Raw genomic sequence first — 6,011 nt, forward strand, 5'->3', positions numbered from 1 at the left:
TATACCAGGCAGTGTCAGAGGAAGGCCCTAAAAATTGTCAAAGACTCCAGCCACCCTAGTCATTGACTGTTCTCTCTGCTACCGCACGGCAAGTGGTTCCGGAGTGCCAAGTCTAGATCCAAGAGGCTTCTAAACAGCTTCTACCCCCAAGCCATAAGACTCTTGAACATCTAATCAAATGGCTACCCAGACTATTTGCATTCCCCTCCCCCCTTTTACACTGCTGCTACTCTCTGTTGTTATCATCTATGTATAGTCACTTTAATAACTCTACCTACAGTACAAGTACATATTACCTAAACTAACCGGTGCCCCTGCACATTGACTCTTTACCGGTACCCCACTGTATATAGTCTTGCTATTGTTATTTTACTGCTGCTCTTTAATTACTTGTTACTTTTATTTCTTATTCTTATTCATTTTTATTAATAAAAAAAAACGGAATTGTTGGTTAGGGGCTCGTAAGTAAGCATTTCACTGTAAGGTCTACGTGTTGTATTCGGCGCATGTGACTAATACAATTTGATTTGGTTTTTATTTGAGAGAGAAAAATCCACCGCATCTGCTGAAGTTACACTTCAGAACTATGTTTGTCAGACCATGAGACATCCCGAAAATCGGTCTTCTCACTAAAGCATCTTTAGCTTCCAAACGGGTTGACATACAAACTATTATAACCCCCACAAGTGCCAGGGGACTCTCTGAAGGTAACCGGTACTGGTAATAAAAACAAATCAATGGAAGTATGAATGTAGTTTTGTGCCCACCCAAAAAAAGGTTTAAAATGTGTACAAATTATAATATATATTATATATAAAGTACCAGTCAAAAGTTTGGACACTAAAGGGTTAAACTCATTAAAGGGTTTTTCTTTATTTGACTATTTTCTGCATTGTAGGAAAATAGTGAAGACATCAAAACTATGAAATTACACATGGAATCATGTAGTAACCAAAGAAGTGCTAAACAAATCCAAATGTATTTTAGATTTTAGATTGTTCAAGTAGCCACCCTTTGCCTTGATGACAGCTTTGCACACTCTTGGCATTCTCTCAACCAGTTTCAAGAGGTAGTCACCTGGAATGCGTTTCAATTAACAGTTGTGCCTGTCAATGGTGAGTGTAGCTGGTGCATGGAAGTCAGGCACAGGAGAGCAGAGATGAATGGACAAAGCACTTTACTTAGGCAATTATAATACAGAATGCAACCTCGACACAACACAAATGCCCAAAGAACAATGCCCAAAGAACAAGTGAGGCAGCACAAAGTACAAAACCCAAGTACAAAGTACCGGCTGCCACAAAGCACGGGTATAAAACAAAACCCAGCGCAAACCAGCTAGAAGCGTAACAACCTTGACAATAAACAATACCCCACACAGACATGGAGGGAACAGAGGGCTAAATACACATGTTAATTAGTAGGAGATGTAAACCAGGTGTGTAGGAAGACAAGACAAAACAAATGGAAAATGAAAGGTGAATCGGCGATGGCTAGAAGACCGGTAACGTCGACCGCCGAACGCCGCCCAAACAGGGAAAGGAACCGACTTTGGCGGAAGTCGTGACAGTGCCTTATTAATTTCTTTCCTGCTTAATGCACTTGAGTTAATCAGTTTTGTTGTGACAAGATAGGGGTTGTATACAGACGATAGCCGTATTTGGTAAAATACCATGTCCATTTTATGGCAAGAACAGTTCGAATAAGCAACAAAAAAAAGACTGTCCATAATTTCTTTAAGATATGAAGGTCTGTCAATGCGGAAAATGTCAAGAACTTTGAAAGTTTCTTCAAGCACAGTCGCGAAAAATCTTCAAGCGCTTTGATGAAACTGGCTCTCATGAGGACCGCCACAGGAAAGGAAGACCCAGAGTTACATCTGCTGCAGAGGACAAGTTCATTAGAGTTACCTGCCTCCGAAATTGCAGCCCAAATAAATGCTTCACAGAGTTCAAGTAACAGACACTCAACATCAACTGTTCAGAGGAGACTGCGTGAAACAGGCCTTTATGGTTGAATTGCTGCAAAGAAACCACTACTAAAGGACACCAATAAGAAGAAAAGACTTGCTTGGCCCAAGAAACACTATCAATGGACATTAGACCGTTGGAAATTTGGCCTTTGGTTTGATGAGTCCAAATTTGAGATTTTTGATTCCAACCGCCGTGTCTTTATGAGACGCAGAGTATGTGAACGGATGATCTCTGCATGTGTGGTTCCTACCGTGAAGCATGGAGGAGGAGTTGTGATGGTCTGGGGGTGCTTTGCTGGTGACACTGTCTGTGATTTATTTATATTTCAAGAAACACTTAACCAGCATGGCTACCACAGCATTCTGCAGCGATACGCCAACCCATCTGGTTTGCGCTTATTGGGACTGATGGAAAAGCATTCCACATGAAGCTGATTGAGAGAATGCCAAGAGTGTGCAAAGCTATCATCAAGGCAAAGGGTGGCTACTTTGAACAATCTAAAATCTAAAATACATTTGGATTTGTTTAACACTTTTTTGGTTGCTATATGATTCCATATGTGCTATTTCATTGTTTTGATGTCTTCACTATTATTCTACAATGTAGAAAATAGTAAAACAAAACAACAACAAAAAACTTGAATGAGTAGATGTGTCCAAACTTTTGACTGGTACTGCATATTTTCTGAGCTTTCTTATATCTTTCTTATATCGTTTCTTATAATTCATTTGCCATTAATGAATGTGTTATTCAATGCGTTTTTCTGGGCTATAGTAGTAAAGGACAAATTCAATATTATATTTTTTGGACCAAAAGGGGTCCTAAAATTTTAACGCAAAAAGCTCAATTATCCATAGTATGACCATCTTAAAACAATTCCATATGTTAGCTTAGAACCTCCCCCCAACAGGTTAGACTTTAAATAAATAATATGTTATTCTGCTCCCTGTGTGGTTTGCCATAAAATATTACTCTAGATTACAACAGATAAATTAATGGAGAGACAAAGAGACAAACGGGGTACAAGGAGAGTTCCCCACCATGATAAATCAATAAACATTGGAAAAGTAAGTCTGCGGAAAAAGTCTGACTTTCTGAAGAGTTACTAAATGCGGGCAACCAGACCTGTATATACAGTAGTAACATAACCATGGCTGGAGTTCTTGACTAAAACACAATACTTCACAAACAACAACAAAAACGCTTAGTCATTCTGGACTTCCCGTTATATTTTCCCTCCTTTAAGCGAGAGAGAGGAACCAGAATGATAACAGTGTTGGATCACACATTAAACTGTCCCTTTATAAAAACAATCAAATCTGTCACAGACTCACCGTTGCTAAACTAACAGAGTAAAGTCCAGCAGGTCAGCTAGCTAGCTTGTGTTAGGCTATATTTACATAGCTAGCGGGGGAGAGAAATGGATGGCTAGGTCGCTCACCTCCCCTGGATACAGGAGTAAATCACAGATTAAATAGTTTATGGCATTCTTAAGGGTGTTTAGCCGTGTGAGGGCCCCTGGGATTAAATGGGTTTATGGTATATTTCATGAGTAGAATAAATCGTTGTGGTATAGAAGTGTTTTCACACAACTGCATTAGCGCTCTGCGCTAACGGGTAATCCGGCGGGAAATGGCTACCTCTGGGACTAAGAGGGCACTTGTTTCAAAACAAACATGGCCAAAAACCCAACAAACTCCCTGTAATCCACATTTACAGGGAGATTAGGATTGGATTTTTGCATGCGCCATTTTTTAAAAGTCTGCTCACGTATATTGAAATGTATAAACTTGGGGCACGCCATACATAGCATATTTCCCGTTACATGGTGACCAAAACACCTCGGTGCGTGCATCTGCCATTGTGCATGTTGATTTAGCCTTTCCTCACCAGACCCAGTCATGGCACGCAGGTTGAAACACCAAAAACAACTCTCAACCAACAATATTCATTTGGGGACAATGTCACAGCCATTAAAAGAACTGGACCAAGGTGGAGCCTGGTGAGCGTACATTTTCTCTTTTATTCTAAATGACGCTGACAAAACAATAAACAATACAAAACAAACCGTGAAGCTTAAGGCTAAGTGCCATCAAACAAAGTTAACTTCCCACAAACACAGATGGGAAAAAGGGTACCTAAGTATGGTTCCCAATCAGAGACAACGATAGACAGCTGTCCCTGATTGAGAACCATACCCGGCCAAAACCTAGAAATAGAAAATCATAGAAACACAAAACATAGCATGCCCATCCCAACTCACGCCCTGACCAAACCAAAATAGAGACATAAAAAGGATCTCTAAGGTCAGGGCGTGACAGACAGGTTAAAACACACACGAAGCATGCATGGACATTTTGCTAGTTTGCTGTTGCTAGCTAATTTGTCCTAGGAAATATCCAACTTTGGGTTGTTATTTTTCCTGAAATGCACATGATCCTTTTTTTCCCAGATCTTTGTAGAATTTTTACCCATTTTGAGTCACACAAAATCAACAATTTAAAAAAATCGTCAATTAATCCACAGATAAAAGGGGAAACCTAGATAGTTTTAGGTTAGTTTTCTTTGATTATTATATCCTCGTTCGTACTTCTTCTCCTTCTGTGGATTTTATATGGCGGTTGGCAACCAACTTTAAGGTGGATTACCGTCACCAACTGTACTGGAGCGTCGACCTTGTTCATCTTTTAACCACCCATGTGGGTTAGTATGGGAGAGGGAGGACATGCAGCGCATACTTTTTTACTCGGAAATGGTTATGAAAATAAAATATGTAAAAGATTCCTATAAAAAATTAAACACTGATTTTTGCTTTTCTTACTAACGGCAAATGGCTGCACTTGAAATAAGCTTTTCATCATGTCCCCCATTTGCACACAATACTTACTTGCCAGCTTGCAATACAATATTTAAACCACTAGCAGATGTGTGTACACATGGTCTAAGGTTTGCGGGTAGGTGAGCACCTTCTCATGTCAAGTACAATTTGTAAAATGCCAAATTTTGTGTGACAACTGGCACATGCGCATTTTGAGGTATATTTTGTACATACGCAGTTTATAAATGAGGCCACAGGATACTTCCTGGTTACCATCTAGGTTGAAGATAACAAGTATATTCAACCTAGGTTACCATGGGCTTCCATAATTAGCATAATTGGTTCAGAGGGTGTGATATAACTGAAGAAATTGTCACGCCTGCCCCCCCCCCCCCCCGGCTATAAAGGGCGCCAGGCTGCCCATCATTACGCACACCTGTCACCTTTGTTACGCGCATCAGCGCTTCATTGGACTTACCTGTACTCCTTCACGTTTTGATTGCCTTCCCTATATCTGTCTGTTCCTCTGTTTCATCCCCGTGTCAGCATTATTGTCATTATGTTTTTCATGTCCAGACGCTGTCCTGTCATGTTTCATGACTGTTTATTATTTAAATGTTCACTCCCTGGGCCTCCCGGGTGGCGCAGCGGTCAAGGGCGCTGTCCTGCAGCGCCAGCTGTGCCACCAGAGACTCTGGGTTCGTGCCCAGGCTCTGCCGTAACGACGCACAATTGGCCTAGCATCGTCCGGGTTAGGGAGGGTTTGACCGGTAAGGGATATCCTTGTGTCATCGCGAACCATTGACTCCTTAGGCGGGCCGGGCGCAGTGCACGCTGACATGGGGATGAAACAGGAACAGACGGATATAGGGAAGGCAATCAAAACATAAAGGAGTACAGGTGAGTCCAATGAAGTGCTGACCAAGGTTGCCAGGTGCACGGTGTTTCCTCCGACACATTGGTGCGGCTGGCTTCTGGGTTGGATGCGCGCTATGTTAAGAAGCAGTGCGGCTTGGTTGGGTTGTGCATCGGAGGATGCATGACTTTCAACCTTCGTCTCTCCTGAGCCCGTACGGGAGTTTTAGTGATGAGACAAGATAGTAGCTACTAAACAATTGGATACCACAAAATTGGGGGGAAAAGGGGGAAAAAAAAGAATTAATACATTTTTTTTAAAAATAAGGTTCACTCCCTGCACTTGCTTCTCGTCTCCAAGCGTC

The sequence above is a fragment of the Oncorhynchus kisutch genome, linkage group LG12, assembly GCF_002021735.2.
Source record: "Oncorhynchus kisutch isolate 150728-3 linkage group LG12, Okis_V2, whole genome shotgun sequence".
Taxonomy (NCBI): Eukaryota; Metazoa; Chordata; class Actinopteri; order Salmoniformes; family Salmonidae; genus Oncorhynchus; species Oncorhynchus kisutch.